General features: G+C 39.1%; 1 protein-coding gene across 1 annotated transcript in view; it reads left to right on the forward strand.

Moving 5' to 3' along the window:
- Nucleotides 1-16,949: 16,949 nt before the first annotated feature.
- HAPLN1 (hyaluronan and proteoglycan link protein 1) overlaps nucleotides 16,950-19,569 on the forward strand; it is a gene marked incomplete at its 3' end in the record, with an annotated part of 61,773 nt that continues 59,153 nt past the window's right edge. Inside the window, exon 1 of the mRNA XM_083357254.1 lies at nucleotides 16,950-17,045. The remainder of the gene's footprint in view (nucleotides 17,046-19,569) is intronic.

Consider the following 19,569-nt stretch of genomic DNA (forward strand, 5'->3'; position numbering starts at 1 on the left):
AATGCCGGCGGGTTATTCCCAGGGGAAGAGCGTTATCTGTGGGTGCGCCGGCCCTATGGAACCAACTTCCCACGGAATTTAGGACTGCCTCCGACCTTCATTCATTTCACCGGGACCTGAAAACTTGACTCTTCGAGCTGTCTGGCCCAGACTGAGGGGTTTTAGTTTTAATTGGGTTTTAGTTTTAAATTTCAGGGACTTGAATTAATTAATTGTTTTAATTGATTTTAATTTTTGTATGTTATGCTTTTAATTTTCCCTGTAAACCCCCCTGAGTCCTACGGGAATAGGGCGGTATATAAATTTAATAAAATAAATAAATAAATAAATAAATAAATAAATAAATAAATGGCTTCAATGACATTTACCAAATGCCTGGTCAAAAAGCTAGGTCTTCAGGGCCCTTCAAAACACTAGTAGGATGGATGCTGGCAACATTTCTCATTCAATTGACCCCAGTTTCTTTTCATGAAACATGTCCCAAAATGTTCAAGTATTTGAACAGGAAGAAAATTATTCAATTAAAAAAAAACATTCTGGCAAGATTTTTGATGGAGTAAGAGCATTTCAAAATCTTCCTAACATTACAGGCAAAACACTTCTGGTAGGCTTTTATACGATCCTTTATTTCAATAACTTCACAATGTAAAAAAAAATCTAATTCATAAGTATTAAACTGGAGGGTGAAGACTGAGAATTACAAAAGACAGAAATCATTGGGAAGTAGTAATAGATAACAATATGGATATATTTACTGGACTGATGTTGTTCTATACCAGCCTACTACCGGCCCTGCAGATAAGGCAGGGACAACCCCTTTACAAGAAGGCAAGAGGCTGGAACTAAGCCTGCCAAATTTATGGACACAAAAGCAAACAGAGCAAAAATAAGACACGAACCATGAAACAGGAGCTATTCAAACAGTTGCCTTCAGCAAACCAGCCCTCCCACACATTCCCCTTTTAAACAGTTCAGGGTGTGGCTTCTCTCTGCCTCCTTCCGAGGTGCCCCATTGCCTTCCTCTGTTTACTCCTGATTGACTGCCTCCTGCGTCGGGCATCCTTGAACAGGACCAGCTGTGGGTCATCTTCATCCACGCTGTCAGGCTCACACAGCTGGGTCTGCGTCGTGACCAGATGGGAGGGGCCTGGCTGAGGGCTCTGTGGAGCCTCAATATTATTCTCAGCAAGCTCTCCAACACCCCCTCCTCCTCCTCTGAATCGTCCGACCCAACTGCCAAACCCACAGGCTGACCCTGAATCACAACAGATGTAGGCAAAACTTTGGGGCATATTTATCACATTAATTAATTAGGGAAAATGCTGTTTGGAAAATTAAATGATTGGGACAAAGGGCAAATGAATAACAAGTCAGAATAATATATTCCCCAAAGGCTAGAAATGAGATTAAGCCGATATTTCTGGCATGTTCTTCCAAAGGCTGAATTTCAGAGAAAATCAATTACTAAATAGAAGGGCATCCAGCAAAATGGATTCAAAATAAAATTGAAGTGCCAAACAGAATGGCTTGCATCGACTTTTCATGCTCACTATGTTTAGCTCCCTAAGATGTGATTGAAGTCAGACATAACAGAGCCCAAATTACAACTTTTTTCGCTAGAGAGTCTAGTCTTTCATGAATACCCATAATACCCCATCATACTAGCAATTCATGCTATCACATTTTACAAGAACGATGGAATATCTTGTGCATTAAAATTAATTATAAAATATATTAAAATGTACATGTTTATTTACTGTGCAAAACAATGAGGTCACTTTTTTTTTAAAAAAAAGTATGGATAAAACAAACACTGTTTAAACCATTCAAAAAAGCTTTTCCCTGATATAAAGCTATCAATTTGACTTTGCACAAACTAATCAAAGGGGGCCAATGTGATCTGAGAGAGAAAACTACGGAATCACAGAAAAGACACTGAATTATATCCCCTACTTGTGTGGCTTAAGAATGCAACATGTAACAAAGTCAATGAAGGAATTTAAAGGGAGAGGCAATCTTTCAGATATCTTTTCCCCATAACAGTGTTAATCTTAATGACTGCTATTGTACCAATAGTATCTTTATGCTTTACTCAATTAATCTAGTGTTATGGCTTGCACAACAATAGAATCCAAACTTAACCCAAAGATGCTTTTTCAGAGACAACTGGACTTTCTTGTTTTTCTTGGAATATGTTTCCCTTCTTATCCAAGAAGCTTCTTCAGCTCTGACTGAATGGTGGAGAATGGAAAGATTTATATTCCTTGCAGACAGCTGTTCATTTCCATACTTTTAGCCAGTCGTTAAAGCTACCTGAAGGCTTATCTGTGTCTTCAGGGTTACAGGTAAGCCTCCAGGTAGCTTTAACGACTCACTAAAAGAACAGAAATGAACAGCTGTCTGCAGAGTATAAATCTTTCCATTCCCCACCATCCAGTCAGAGCTGAAGAAGCTTTAAATTTACACTTGGCTCTGAAAGGATGGAATTAAATTGTTACTTGTGTCCTTTCTCAGGTCATGCCTTTGTCCTAACGTTAACATTTACTGGTGAAGAACTTTTAGCCCAAGGAAACCCTCCTGAGCTTCAAAACGTAATAGCATAGTTCTAATGGTCCGCTTTGGTGTTTTTTTCCCGCGTTTCTGTTTTTCAGCCCCCAAAGTCTCCTTCCTCTCTTCAGTTTGGAACTGGCTTAGGGAAATTGTCTTGCAATTTTTTTTTTAAAAAATGTATCTGCTCTGCCTCTATTCCTTAGACTTGCATTTTCTCTCTCCCTCCTCCCCCTCCTTCTGCGGAACAGTTGTCTTTTTTCTTGGATCAAAAGCTGAGGAATTTGGGCACCACCAACCAACCACGTGCTGCCTAGAGCAGACGCTATGTCGCTCGCCGGCGATCTCTTCCTTCTGCAAAAAAAAAAAAAAAAACCTAAGGGAGGAAAATGCTTCATTTATTTGATCGAAGAGCTCCACCTACGGATCCTAGTAAGAATGACCGCCTTTCCCTCTTCCTTGAAGCCCGATGAACAACAAGAGGAGCAGCAGACGTTGCCTTGCTGAGTCTTCAAGGTCTGGTCGCAAAGGAGTTTTCAAGCAGCCGGTTTTCTCCGCATCGGCAGTTACGGGCAGACTTCAACACTGGAGTTCCTGCCCTCCCCCACTTCGACTACTCTGCCCATCATTCATGTTCAGCCGAGCGATCTCTTCTTCTTCGCGGCTGAGCTCTCCTCTCTCCACATCCCGTGTGAGTTGTCCTCGATTCTCCGAGGATGGGATTTTAGGTTCCTCCCCTCCCAACTTTTTTTTCCCCTTCCACGAGTATCAAGGGCCGCTTTGTTACTGAAATAGGAAGACTTTCCTCACCATCTAAAGCTACTGGGCCGGGATCGTGAATCAATGGGACTATCTATTTTCCCTGGGCTTCCAAATAAAGACTTCTGTTTGGTCTACCAGGAAGGGTGGTGCCCCGCCGACGTGTTTCCTCGCCCATGTCTTTAGGCATTCCCCCCAAAAGCCAACGTCCCTTTCAAACTACTACTTCGGTTTACAGCTTAAGGAAGATTATCAGCTGGTCTGTTCTGTTGTTGCAAATTACACACTCATGCAACACTTTAGAGCTGCTGTGGGACCAACAGAATGAGAGGACAGAGCTGAATATGATGAAAATGAAAGCTAAATAAGAGTAAACCCGGTTATTATGTCTCGATAAGACACCAGTAGTAAATCTTGGTACAGAAAAAAAAGGAGGAAGTTAATTTTGGATTGGATTATCCAACTATGAACCATCCATACAAAAGAAAGCTGATCCTGATAGACCCTTTATCTTAAATTAGCTATTGTCAGTCTGTATACATATATTGCATATTACTTATTATATGGTACTTTGGAGGACATGAGTATTGCATACTTAGTTGGTATACTACTCTCTCCCTAGCAAGGCTCTGCATGTACTGTATAGACCAGGAGTCTGCAGCCTTGACAACAGCTGGCTGAGGAATTCTGGGAGCTGAAGTCCACAAGTCTTAAAGTTGTCCAGGTTGCAGACCCCTGGTACTATAGACAAACGTAACTCATATATAGATAATAATGAGAGGCTGTTTCTTTTTATTAATGAAAGGTTTAAGAAATATACCTATTTATTCACAAATCCCACCATAATGAATGATTCTGTACCATCAAGTCCTTCATCTCCTAGCAACAAATATCATGAGTGGGGCTTCCTTAAATAACAATGAATATAGAATTTCAGCCATATTCCCATGCATGTTTATATTGGAGTAAATCCCTTTGGATTCAGAGGTGTTTATTTTGAGAAATTTTGCTCTATAATTTCCCAGTACCTGGTACTCTCCTGCATGTTAGACTACAATTCCCATTGTTCCTGAGCACTCATACTGTCCCATCTATCATAGAGATGATGGGAATTGAAGACCATGACATTTGCGTAACAACTGCATGAGAGGAGCCTTTTCTCTTAATAAACAAAAATTTAATCAGGTAGCAAAGCATACCCATATATTTTCATGAACTTATTCTGGCACTGGCATTCTAATAGGAAGAGGGGAAAAGACTTAACCAGTTTTCTCCAGCAGTGACTGAAAAGGTCCTTTTTTATTTAATTGCATTATATTATCTTATAATTTCTTCACTATTTCCCAGACGGACAATATTAAATGATAAGCAATAAAAGTCAAATTTAATAATAGGCAAAATATAAATTGCTTTCGATCACATATAATTTCTAAAAAATAATTCAAGATTCTGTCATTATTTTAAGAACTTTCAGAGTTTTGTTAAATTCTTTCCAAAACATACAGTACATCAAACTAATGTCCTGTCTATAGCTTTTTATTTATTTTTTTTATTTTTTATTTTAATTCCATTTATATCCCGCCCTTCTCCGAAGACTCAGGGAGGCTTACAAGCTTAGCAGTAGCCTTCATTCTATGTATATACCTGCTTATTAGGGCTTTCACACACACCCCCAAGCGGCATTATTACAAAGTCAGCTTATTGCCCCCAACAATCTGGGTCCTCATTTTACTTACCTCGGAAGGATGGAAGGCTGAATCAACCTTGAGCCTGGTGGGATGCGAACCTGCACTAATTGCAGGCAGCTGGTGTTACTTAAGGAGGCATTAGCCCACTGCTCCACCAAGGCTCATTTCCCATTCAATAACTTTCTGTAGACAGATTTAGCATGCCATTAATCCTCGTTTGGAAAAATGGACTCAAAACTGGAGAGCAGGTCTATCTGAAGTAACTCACTCCAGAGAAGCCTTCTTCAACTTGGCAATGTACAGATTGTTGGTCTTGACCAATTTGGATGGACCTTGGGAAAAGCTCTTTCTAAAACACAGAAAAAAATGAAGGTACCTTAAAAAGTTAAGACAGAATAAAGATAAAAAAAGGATGACAGAGATGGAAATGCAAAGTATTTCATCCATACCAAAGCTATAGCAACTAAGTACCAGAGGCAGAGCTACAGCAATAAAGTATCTGAACTATGAATTAAATTGTTCCTAACTTAAATTCCATGGTCTTCTGTGAATTCCATAGATAGCTTCATGTAGGTCACTCTGGATCAAACTACATGTAAATGTAAAGATGTAACTAACGTATGTATTTTCCCTTACCTTTTCTGTTCCAGAAATAATCTGGAGTAGGTACATAATCTGATGTCACACTCACATGCAGATCAGCAAAGTATATTACTAAAAAGATGTTTGTTTGTTTCATAGTTTTTCTTTCATCTATTTGGAGCAAAGTAAATTGCAACAAGAATAAGGCCTGGAATTGGTTTAGGATTACCATGGGAAGTTCTACAAAGCTCTAATATCCGTAGCTTTTTCATGCAAAAGTCTCAGAACTGATTCCTCTGTGCTTACTTCCAAAAAAAATAAGGCAGACCTCCACTGACTATCAGACCTTCCAAGTATGTATCAGCCTGACCCTGATTAGCTTCTGAGCTCAGACAAGATCAGGACACTTGCTGAAGCCTGAATTAATCTTTACATAAAATTTTATTCACATCAGGCTTGACTTCTGAGAACACCAGTGCTTTTTTTGTAAAAGAAAAAGGTGCCAGAACTCACACATGTCATACAACCCAGCTTGCCAACCCTACAAGGTTCCATCCAAAAAAGGTGCCGGAACTCCGTTCTGAGCATTCTATGAGAAAAAAGCCCTGGAGAACACTATTATATAACTGTTTATTTTTCTTAACAGTAGGACAAAACTGGTTTGCCCCTGCATTAATCTGAATTATTTTTTTTCAATTTCCCAATCTAGCCAACAATCCTGATATTTCCTGGTGATATTCCATCCAAATAATATGCAGACCTAAGCCTTTGGGGCTTTGGAGCTAGACAAGGTTGGCAAGTGCTGCCATCTCATGAGTTAATTTATTTTATAAATGATAAGTTGTCTTTCCTATTATAACTCAGCCGATACATCTCCTTGTACCAATGATAGAGTCAATTTGATTTCTGTGTACAATCATCTGATTCTAGATTGTCCATGTTTAAAGGTATTGTGTTAGTGGTTTAGTGTTTGAGGTCTGTGTTATCCACTCTCATTGAAGAAACCACTAGATTGGCAGCAACTAATAAACAATTTTATCTGTTTCTTTGTGCTTCTTACTTGTATGTTTTGTCAATTACAGATTGAATTTGATCATAAAACTCATCAACCTCTTCTTCTATAACAGTGGTTGGTGCATAAAGTTGGATAATTGTCATATTAAAGAGTTGTTCTCGAATCTAATTGGTATTATTCAGTCATTGATTATAGATTGCATCCAAGTATTATCTTTGCTGTATCTTTCCTACCTATAAAAAGAATGCCATTTCTTCTATTTTTCTCATATCCTATGTAGAAAACAGTATGATTTTTTTACTGAAAGGGTCCCATTCCATTCCATTTCAGTTCACTTATATGGAAGATGCTAATATGTATTCAATTCATTTCAAATTTTATGATATTTGAGCTTTCTCATATTCATATTTCTTATGGTCCATCTTTAGATGCCCTTTTCCTTTAGGTCATTATCAGCTACTAGACATACAGAAGCATAAAAATAGTTGTGTCATAAGCACCATTATGTTATCGGTTGTGTACCATCCAACCTGAGGGCCAACTATCACCCAGAACTATATAATCACACATTTTATACTGTTTATTCATGTGATTTTCTTGATAATATGCAGGACCAGCACTGCCTTCTCCCATGCCTTTGGATGCCATATTTATGTTTTCAAATTCAGTTGGAAGGTCTTATTTTTTTGTAAGCTAATTGTAGGTTGCATAGTATTTTAAAAAAGGAGAAAGGAAAAGATAAAAGTATGTTTGAAACCTTAATTATAATTAATACTTAAAATTGGAATGCTTCGTTCCCATGGAATATTTTTTAACTTTTCCTTGGGCTGTTTGAATTTTTTTTTAAATTTAGAGGTGATGTAATATCCTAATACAGTTTTCTTTTACAAATGTTTTCATCTCTCTGAATCCTCCCTGACTTTTCACACTTCCCAAGAAGATTTTTTTTTCTTCTGGATTACCATAGGAAAATTTGAGAATAATCAGAATAATGAAATGTAGTGATAATGAGTGAATCTGTACACTGCTAAAACTCCTGTGTCTGTTTGATACTTTCTAACCATCAATTGGACAATCAATTCATTCTGTAAGTTAGCCTTCAAATTGGCTAATTTACAGAAGAAGTTCAAAATCCGGGATCCTTAACTCCCATGGAATTGAAATTTGGGAAAGCTGCACCTATTTCAATTACACTGTGCCTTCTGATTTCACTTCCCAGAAACCTAAGAGTTTTGGAACGGGCTTATCTACACCCTCTTTCTCACCGCCTCCTGGTCCTTCAATCCAATTGGTTAGCAGCAGTGCCTAATGAGCAATTTTGGAACCAAGGCTGAAATCTGAAATATCTTAATGAGGGTGGCCAATGAAGAAAGAACAAGAAAAGCAACTCAGATGTCTGCTTGAAAGGTAGGGCTTGTTGGGAGTACTAGCAGTTGATTGGTGAAGTTCAAAAGATGGGAAACGTCCCTTGGGGATATACCAGAATGAGGAGCAGGAATACAGTTTTTCTTGTGGTCTATAGTTACTTTTGTTCCTCCTCCCCACCACAAAGTGATAGGGAGTTCCACAAGTCAGCTGAGGGGGGAAGAGGAGAAGAACGCTTTACCAGAGGTCTCCTCAGGGTTGTGACAAAAGGGTAAGTGCTACACTATATAATATGTGGAAAGAATAACGACCCAATGAATCAGGGATTATCTACGTAATTATTCTTTATATGCCTCCTTGTTAATGTGCATTGCATCAATGTATCTTTTCTGCCCTCCTCCCAGCTGTTTCTTAGCTGTTTTATAGAAACATAATTATGTGCTAACATGCACAAATTCTATGAACATGAAGGAAAACTAGTGAACTTACAACCTCCATTGTCTTTTTTTTTTAAAGAAAAACTTTATTTAACAATGTTCCTTTGTCTTCCTGAAATAATCAGCATGGAAAGAGTGCGCCCATTTAGGGTTTGTGAAAAGGTTTTGAATGACCAGTTTCATGCATTAAAAATAGACATGGGTGTGATTCACAACTCCACTGCTGATGCATTTACTGGTGTCATTCCTACCAAATGTAAAATCAAGAAGCACAGAAGGTCTTTATACCCATACCTGAAAGGATGAAGTATCTTTGCTCAAGCAGAAATCCATGTTATGAAGCATTCTTTCCCCGAGTTAGTTTACATATATAGAGATAATTTAAATTGTTAAAATATAACCAATTGGCTCATCAGGACTATTTCAGCCAATTTACCCTACCCATATCAAGGAAAGGGCTATGAGGAGACCCAGAGCGAATTCCCTTATACATGATGTAGGTAGGGTAATTGGCTGAACTGGTCCTGATGGGGCAATCTGATGCTTTCTCCTCTCTTCTCCTTTCATCTCCTCTTTAACATCTACCTGGAGCTGCTGGGTTGTACATTATATACAATTATCAGGGCTTTTTTTTCTCATAGAACGCTTAGAACGGAGTTCCGGCACCTTTTTTGGATGGAACCTTGTAGGGTAGGCAAGGCGGGTTGTATGACATGTGTGAGTTCCGGCACCTTTTTCTTTTACAAAAAAAGCACTGACAATTATACGTCTCTGTCCTTAGAATATTAAGCAGTTCAGTGAAGCTCTGGATGGGGAACAACAAGCTTCAGCTGAACGTGGCAAGACTGAGTGGCTGAGGATTTTAGGACTCATTGGTTCTAAGAATATGTCATCTTTGATGCTGGGATGGGGTTACATTGACCCTCACGGATCCTGTGTGCAATATGGGAGTAATACTGAGCAATCTAGAAATTTTCAACATTCTGTTGAAAATAACATAATCAGCAAGATCAACAACATTGATGTACAAATTACTTAACTAGATTATTTTATGTATTTTGTAGATTGAACTGTATTTACATAGATAGTGATATTAATTGAAAATAATACGGTAACTTTACAAATATTAATTAACTTTTTCACATTGTTCTTTCAGAAATTAGAATTTTGCACCATAGCAATTATTAGAATAATCATTTTATTCTGCTTTCTACTTTACAGCTTGTTTGACATGCTCAAAGCCATGTTGGAAAGACAGAGTTTTAAAGCTATTTTCACACAGACTTAGATTCTATATTTATATGCTTTCGATAGAATAGAAATGTAAATTAAAAACATTTTTCTGTTTTATAAATTGAAAAAAAGGCTCAGATTTATTACTATCCATGAAAGCTTCAATGGAATTTCAGCATTCAGCATAGTTTAGTAGTAATTTACATGCACTCTCCAAATTGTACAAATATTTTCCAAAATGCTACTGTAGTAATCTCTTTTAGCAAAAATAAAATAATCATATTATGTAACCTTAAACACCTTATGACATAATAAAATAATTCTTAAAGCACTACAAGATTCTTTGTTGTTTTAGTTGATGTTCCTGAAAACCTAAGTATGTATATACACCCATTTTATTTGAGCACAAAAAAATCTAAAGGCTTTATCCTTTCCTATTCCTAAGTATATAGGTATACTGGCATATATAGGACTTTAAAAATAATAACTAGGAATGTTGAAAACTCCTGGTCTGGGGATGGAACATTCTGTTCTCAAAATGGCAAGGTTTGCTCACAGCTAATAATAAATAGCATTTTATAATTTGCCTAGAAACAAATTAGCAGCCAGTGCAACGCCTTTAGCACAAGTATGCTAAAAACAACCTAATAGAACATTTTACATTGTGAGTTTCAAAAGTTCCAATGCATACTTATACCATGGTTTTAAGGACAAGCTTCGTGTAAAGCAGGGGTGTCAAACTCACAACATCACGTGACGTGTCACGACGTATCGCAACTTTTTCCCCATTGCTTGCAATGGGGTGGGTGCGGTTTTGCCATGATGCATCCAGCCCCTGGGCTGGCAGTTTGACACCCCTGGTGTAAAGGATGCAGTTGATGAATCAGTCCAAAGAAATAAATGTGCTTCTAGCTATTGCTTCACCTGATGTAGTTTGAAATTGATATCAGAAAAAGAACTGAAACTATGCAAATCGTTAGTTTTTATTCCAAAACCTGCCAGACCACAGAACCATATTTTAGCTGATTGTATAAAAAGCTTGCAGAGATTGAGAAGAACCAAGAGAGTCACACTTCCTCAATTGATCTCTACATATAGATCACACATTAGACTGAGAAGATACTTTTAATTCCATAGCCACAGTTCTTTTCTCAGAATGAACTAAATTTACAATCTGTATGTTTTATGGTTCAAATTCATAATCCAGCTCCTACACTGTCAACAAGAATATCGTTATTATTTATTTATTTATTTATTTTATTTTATTTTATTTGTTTTATATACCGCCCTTCTCCCGGTGTTGTGATTCAGGGTCAGCCTGTGGGTTCGGCAGTTGGGTCGGATGACTCAGATGAGGGGGAGGAGGGGGGTGTTGAAGAACTTGCTGATGATGGCTTTGAGGCTCCGCAGAGCCGCCAGCCAGGCCCCTCCTACCTGGTGGAGACCCAGCTGTGTGAGCCTGACAGTGTGGATGAAGATGACCCACAGCTGGCCCTGTTCAAGGACGCCCGACGCAGGAGGCAGTCAAGTAGGAGCAAGCAGAGGAAGGCTGTGGGGCTTCTCGGAAGGAGGCAAAGAGAGGCCACGCCCTGAACTCTTTATAAAGGGAATGTTTGGGGAGGGCTGGTTTGTTGAAAGCAACCACTCCGATAGGGTTTCAAAGCTCCTGTATCTTGGTATGTGTTTTGTTTGTTTTTGTAATAAATTTGGCAAACGTATTCCAGCCTCTTGCCGTTTATAAAGGGGTTGCCTTTTCTGCAAGGCCGGTAGCAGGCTGGTACAGAACACCCGGAGGACTCAGGGCGGTGTACAGAGCAATAAAGTAAGAATACAATAAAGCAATAAAGTGAGAAAATTTTAAAACCCAAATCCATCAGGCCAGGCCAGCTTGTTGGAATAGATAAGTTTTTAGATCACGCCGGAAGGAGCGAAGGTCGGGGGCCATCTGGAGTTCAGCTGGTAAGTGGTTCCAAAGGATTGGTGCACCCACTGAGAATGCTCTCCCCCTGGGGGTCACCAGCCGACATTCTCTGACCGGTGGCACCCTGAGGAGGCCCTCTCTGTGGGAGCGCACAGGACGGAGGGATGTTGACGCTGGCAGTAGGTGCTCCCGTAGGTAATCCGGACCCACGCCATGTAGGGCTTTGTATGTCATCACTAGCACCTTGAATTTCACCCGGAAGGCAACTGGAAGCCAGTGCAGCTCACGGAGCAGAGGTGTAATATGGGAGTATCGGGAGACCCCCAAAAGCACTCGTGCAGCTGCACTCTGCACCAGCTGAAGCTTCCGAGTGGTTCTCAAGGGCAGCCCCATGTAACGAGCATTGCAGTAGTCAAGACGAGAGGTCACAAGTGCATGGGTGACTGTACGCAAGGCATCCAGGTCCAGATAGGGTCGCAGCTGGCGCACCAGACGAACCTGGGCGAAGGCCCCTTTAGTCACAGCTCCTATATGATTAGCACTACCTTTTTCAAAATGTCTTAAATATTTCACCAACCTGAATGTTTTCCTTAAGAATTTTTTTTAATCAATTTAAAAGAAATTTTATTCAGGAAAAGGCAAATAGCATGATTGACCCAAGAAGATCCACTTAATCAGTGCCATGATTAGCCTCATTCTGAAGTTAAAATGAAACTTTTTGAAAGACACAAAGAGTGTTCAGTAAGCATTGAGAAAAAAACATTTATATGTATCCTTTAGCATGAGTACTGTAAGTCCCATTCTATATTTTTAAGTGAAACTTAACAAACTTCTTTGGAATTTCCTGCTATATTTGACATTAGGGTGTGAGGCAGTAAATTTACTACACCTATATCTATATATGGATACTTCAAGCTCACTGTCAGGTTGCTAAATATTCTTGTTGCTCACTTATTAGATGTTTGTTGCCATAATGTTGGTGCTGGATTTGGCAAGATCATTCATGTTTTTGGTCAAGCAACAGTAGTAAATTCATATCAAGACAGAAGTCTCTGTATTACATTTAGTTAGTTCTGACATAGTGCCATGTCCTTCCTACATAAAGTTGAAGTTTTGGACCAAATATGTGATATCAAATAATTGCCAATTGGATTTTGAAATGTGAAAAGGAGAATTCAAAAGGACAAATGTTCATAAGAGAATTAATAGAAAGCCTTTTTCAACCTAAAACTCTTGGGAAATTCAAGTGCTTTGGATTTTAACATGCACATTTCCTAAATAGCTGAAGGAGGCTTACCCCAATCTTATTGATTAAATCACAGTTTTGGGATTTCATGGCAAAAATACAATGTCAATATTATGAACACTCTCAGAACACTCGGAGCTTACACTTCACAAACAACTATCATTATGAGCATGGCCAATCATAAACTATTTGCTCCCAAGAAGACAATCTGATGCAATAGTTCCCTCCACCCAAGAATGATTTCTACAACCACATTTAATTTTTTTTTCTTTTCCTGAATGGGAAAAAAATGTTTTTTCTTAAAATGCATTTGAGGCCAATGGTGGCCAAAAAGGCATTATTCAAAATAAAGGTAAAGCTGGGGGTTAATCTTTGCTTTGCAAATTCACATTCTTCTTTTTAACTGTAAGGATATTTTATTTAATTATAAGAATAAAGATATATAACTAAAGTTCAGGGAGCTGGTCAGATGCCAAAAAATGGTGGACATGGACCTACTATTCCAGTTTATGCAGTTCATCCATAACACAATGCCAAAAAGACTGAGCAAATGTGTGGAGGCAGAGGTCCCTCTGCCTCTTCTTCTTTGCACTTTCTCTGGACTCACTGAAATACAGAGGCTGGGCCATAGTTGTTGATTCTCTTTCCCCTGTTGTTGTTGTTGTTGTTTGTTTGTTTTTTCCGTTTATGCATGGAAAGGAAAGTTAAGTTACTATTTAATTTCCTCATCCTTTGCCTTTTTTGTTTCAAAAGAAAAGTGATAATCTTGCACAGTATCCTTTTCTGGATATGTATTTCATGTGATAATTATTAGACTATAGCAGGGGGCTTACATTGTGTCCTTGTTTCTTTTTGACTCATTCATTATTAAACACACTTGATTAGCTTTCTCAATCCCATTCACCCACGGTTAGTAACTTTCGCCTGGCCGGCTAAAAATGGTGGAAACTATAGTCTAGATGCCTTGGAGTCTATTGGGGTAGAGAAAACTGACCTTGTCAGAGAAGATAAAGAGAGGGTTTTTGCTTTGTTTTTTATCTACGTTTTTGCATCTACTTTTTTTCCACTTCAGCCTGATGATCCAAGGATGCATATCTACTTTCCAATTTAATCCAGAGCCAAATCCAGCTTTCAAAAGCTGAAGGCCAACAGTCTTTAATCATTATATAATTGATGAATCTTAGAGCAGATATGTCAAACTCGCGACGTCATGTGACGTCGTGCAACATATCGGGACAGTTTTGCCATTGTTAGCAATGGGGTGGGCACGGCTTCTGGATGACGCATCCGGCCAGCAGGCCAGCAGTTTGACACCACTGTCTTAGAGCAAGTCACACAGCCTATGCCAAACAGCAGGACACTCACAAACTTGCTACCCATGGTGAATGCTGCTGTGGCACACCTGTACATACCTGGAGAACATTAGTGTGGTGACTCTGCCTATATGGCTTCAGTATGCATTATTGTAAAGCCAATGATTGCCCTCTTCCAATCAGCATTTGAAATGCTGTGAGTACTGCATATTTTTCTTTTTATCAATTTTGTCATGCAATCAACTGCATGACAAGATATCACAGTATGTTACTTTGTACCACTGTCTTTGGGTCATTTACTATTTCACTCTCATGTAATAGTCTTTGGGAAAATATCTGGGACCAGCAATGGGTTGAGTCAGTGTTACTAAAGAAGTGGGTTTTGTGTTACAGTCACCATGCATGGTGTAAGAACATGCTATATATCAACAGACAGCAATATCACCTAGTGCACTGGATATTTGACTGCAATTTATAGCAAAACTTACAACATTTTAGATTCATCCTATACAATCAATTCATCACTACCTATCACTACCTACCTCTCCCCATTGTGTCCGCTAGCAAAGGCAACTACAAAACCATTTTTTTCAGGCTAAGGTTGAAGTAGGTACTTTTCTGCAAATGAGTACATAGAAGGACAAGGCATTGCCAAAATCTAGGTGTCATAGTTTTTCTTTGTCTCTGTTTCAACAGGCCTTCAATCATGAGGATCTCAGTCACCACAGATAATGTTTATGCAAATCAGTTCCACAAGTATGGGGCTAATCACCAAGGGCACATTCATAGTTCACCCAAATCTCACTGGATAGCCACCCTTGTAGGGACAACAATGCAATGCAGCACATCCTGTACATATCAGGGGTCTTCAAACTTGGCCCTTTCGTGACTTGTGGACTTCAACTCCCAGAATTCTTCAGCCAGTGTGCATGACTGAGGAATTCTGGGAGTTGAAGTCCACAAGTCATAAAAGAGCCAGGTTTGAAATCCCCTAGTATATATGCTCCTAAAGAGATCCACCTGTAGCTGTGCTCCAGCATCCATCCAAACTATGGATCTTATTCTACCATTATAGGAATGAGTGAATGTTCAGTCCTACTGACTAAGGTAGTAGTAGAAATCAAAGACAGCCTGAGCTATTGTGGGGCTATAAGGAAAAGGGAAAGAGAATTTCAACATTTCACATAAATATCCTGCAACATACTAATACAGAGTACACACCTATCTTTTTCTGCATATAACAGCCTATGCTTCAAATACAGGAATAAATGAAAATTTTAGGGAGCATATCTATATCATACTGTGAAAATTCATACTGTGAAAATAACCAAGGTTTGGATAAAAGACTCAATAGCCTTGAGTAGGAATAGGTATTGTGAAAATCCATACAATTCAGAAAATAATAATGATTCATAACTTGCATTCAAAGCATAAATTGGTTCTCAATGGTTAGTTTGAGCAATTGTTGCCTTGTATTTATGAGTGAGTGAGAGAGATAGACTGTCTTGTATGTTGTTTGTGTGTGATCATGACCAGTGGCTACCCAATTACTGATGCAATTGGGATTCTAGCCACATATGGAAAACCAAAAGTTACCTATTTGTGACCTATTAAAAATACACAAGAGAGTTTGTATTTATTGCAGCTGCTAGCATTTCTATAGACACCCATCCTTAAGTTAAGGAAAAATAGATCCTGAAAACTATTGTCTAGACTCTAGAGGATAGAAACAGTACTATCTACATAACATTAGAATGTATTCTTTTAATATAAGCAGAGTATCAAAATCCTACCCCTAAATGCATAGTTTTGCTAGGGATGGCTAAAATGCAAGCATTTTTTTCCCTTGCAAACATTACATATTGCTGGTAGGAATTTAAATGGTGAAAAAACACACGTCTCTGTAGTTGACTAGGTTATCATGAAAATTATATAAATATTGCCATTATTTCTTTGAATTCTAGACAGAAATTGAAAATCCGGTGCATGAAACCCAAACACCGAACAACAGTGGGAATTTCGCACATTCAGCTTTTCCAACAATGCATCGAAAAATCAAGACTGCGCAGGCAAAAAAAAAAAGAGAATTCCAATAATGTTTCTCTAGAAAAGAAAGTAATGATGCTGGGATGCTGGCTGAGAGTTGCTGGAAAAGTGGGCAGCGTTCCATGAAAGCGTCTTCTCTCCGTATTCGCTGCCTTCAGCCGCACTCCTTCCAGTAGACCAGCGTTTCCCAACCTTAGGAACTTGAAGATGCGTGGACTTCAACTCCCAGAATTCCCCAGCCAGCATAGCTGGCTGGGGAATTCTGGGAGTTGAAGTCCACGCATCTTCAAGTTCCTAAGGTTGGGAAACGCTGCAGTAGACCATCCCGACTGAACGAGGAAGGGGTGTTCATTGGGGTGGGTGGGGGGGCAAGGCCCAGCAATTGGTGCAGGAGAAGTTCACGTTCCTGAAGGTGCTGGCCAAAGCGCCCTGCTGAGCTCCGTCGACAACTTGTCCTCCTCAGAGGCAGAGCTGAGGCGTAGGTGGGTTGTGGGCGGGCGGTGGCCTCAAAGGTTGGGCCAGGAGGACAGGGCACCTGGCAAGACCCTCAGGGTCGCCCCCGTCCAGCCGCTGGGGAGGCTGAAGGAACAAGAAGACGCTGTGCGAGAGAACGGGGGGGGGAGTGTTGGGCGTGTGCGCGCGCGGTGTTTGGCTTTCTAATTTTCCACCCCTTCATTCCTGGGGTTTGAAGCAGCGCTCGCATCGAGCAGTAATAGCATTCTTGGAAACGTCCTTCGCGTCTGACGTGGTCCTTCGTCGGCTGAAAGAAGCCTCTCTTTCGTTCTTCTCTCGGATCGGGACTTTCGTCTCTGGCTGGCGCGGGGCACGAGAAGCGAGAGCGCAGAAAGTAGAGTTTTTGGAAGCGGCATCCCTTGCTTTGAAACTGTGGAAAGGTAAAAAAAAAAAAAAACTACGACGACGCAGAAGCAAATGTCCGAGACTGGGGTGGGATAGCATCCGGCTACTCTGGACTAACTGTAACTTTTAGGCTCTACTGTCTCTTTCATGTGTTCGCTGGTAACCTGTGGAACTCTGGAGGAGCAGAGCTTGTCAAACTTTTCTTCTGACAACTCTTCTGCCTTTCCAAAACTAGCTTTTTCCTATGCTGTATCTCTCTGCGGGGTGGGGGAAGGAGGGGGGGGGGTTCATCTGTCAGTTCCCCTGAATATTATGTCCTAATGAATTTCTTGAAGTCAGATTGGACTGGGATTCCCGTCATCCATAGCCGGCATGACTCACTTGTTGCCAAAATGAAATGATGGGAGTTGAATTTGGCGGGAGGAAGGCTAGAATCATTTATTTATAAATTCTTTATAGAGTGGCTGCATCAACTGCTCTCTGTTCTCTGCATTTGCTTACAGAATAGTAATCCCAGTTGGTGCAATAATAGTAACCAAAATAATACTTCTTGAAAGCCCCATAAAATAAAGGAAATGTAAGCCATCCAATCCATAGTGTTCCCCAAGTTGGCATCATCCAATTATGTTGGATAACTCTCATCATCCCTAACTGACATAGGCCATGTTTTACTGAGCAGGGCAGTAATAATAGTTACTGGAAGGTAGGAAATTAAAGACATTCCAGGTATGGTGAATTTGGGAAAAGAACATAAAGAAAAGGAGAAGGGAAGGACCAGAGACCACACTTCAAGGAACTTCAGATAAGCATCTCATGTATTACTAAAGTCCAAAAAAAGTCACCTTTCCCTTGTTCTTCATAAATCAGTTCCTCTTTCACATACAGATATGAACTGAATATCAGGGAATCTGTCTGTTCCTTTTCAAGTCTTGAACCATATTGTTGGTAGAAAACAGTGCAACTGGTGACATGATCTTGAATGAAGGATAGGAATTGTGAAAATTCAGGAAACAATATTACATTCAAAAGGGTGGCTGGTTTTGCATAGTGTGTGGTGTTCCACAGACCAAAAAGCTGCATGAGCAACTATTGCTACACTGGTCACCATTGCTGAATGTTGGGCACCATCATTGGGTTGATGGGATACTAGCAATACATGGAGAGAAAGAAGTTGCCTGTAAATATTGTTTTCTTGAATTCAAAATTTAAATTGGGAAAAAGTACATAAAATATAGACATGGATATTAAGAACTGTACATTTAACACGATTTTAAGAAAAAACGTATACAAATCAAGGGAGTAAAGTTAGGGCAAGGGTTTTCCAGATTGATTAGAAAATCTGGGATTTATAAACCCAAGAGGGGTAGAGAGATCTAATCTTCCATTTAAATTATAACATTTTAAAAGTGCTTACTTTGGCTATGTCCTAAACCTTTTCAGTTAGTCACAGTATATTTGGCATATAGGGACTAAAAATGAAGAAAATGGTATTATTATATTCAGCCAAGGTATATGTATGTAGAAAGAAGCAGATAGTGGCATTCAGCCAATAACTGAACTATCATCTACTCTCCTTAGGCCCACTCTCCTTAGGTCAGTTTAGGCATGTGTTAATTTTCTGATTGTGATTTCAAAAAAATAATTACAATGAACAGAAAAGTTATTATGAAGATGAAGACTTCAGAGAATAATGTTATGAATAAGTCATCTACATTTGTACTTTATATATATATATACATGCGTATGTTAATAAATAACAAGTATATTAATAAATAAGCAATCATGAATATGAACAGAAATAAACAAAGATAATTCCAAGAATTACAAATCTTCTAGAAAAAGAGCTTCCTTTCCAATATTATTAAATTTGTCATGGTTCTGAATCATCTCATAGTGTATTGTATTATTTACCCAGTGCATTAATTTGGCTAAATATTGGGGGGGTGGGGGAAACAGCAGTTAAATGCACTGTAGCAAATTGACATTAGTAGGCTAGTATTTTTGATAGAAAGTGTGCAAAAGACTTAAAAAAGTGGAGTGTATCTTCAGAATTCTTTTCCTGTGGGAGTTTACTATCTTTTGATGCAAACGTTGACATATTGGCTGGACTTGGGACCAAGAGGGATTGTGACTGTACATTTAGTTGGTGAACCTGTGGAAAATCTGAGCAACAGGAAATGTGACTGTTATGAAACTACTGCAGAGAAGGATGGTTAACCTTTTTCACTGCAAAATAACTGAGCAATTCTAAGGAAATCAGTTGTTGTTGGTTGATAAAGCCAAGAAGTAAAAAAGTCTCCTGGGTAGGAAACCAAAGTTTTAAAAATATAAACATTCTCTGATGGGAGTGAATAGTGGAGTTTTGTCTTTAAAAAAGTTAAAGATGTTTGACCGGTTCTTAGGGAAGACTAAGAAAAAGCCATTCATTCCCCTTGAGTTATACAACTGAAGAGAAACCTGAATAATTTTGAAATAAGGGAGGTTGGTTGTAATAATATTGTAAAGGAATGTTGGGAAACCATCACATAGGAATACGCATTGTTAATCTATTGTGAAAAC

The sequence above is a fragment of the Vipera ursinii genome, assembly GCF_947247035.1.
Source record: "Vipera ursinii genome assembly, chromosome: 2".
NCBI classification, from domain to species: Eukaryota; Metazoa; Chordata; class Lepidosauria; order Squamata; family Viperidae; genus Vipera; species Vipera ursinii.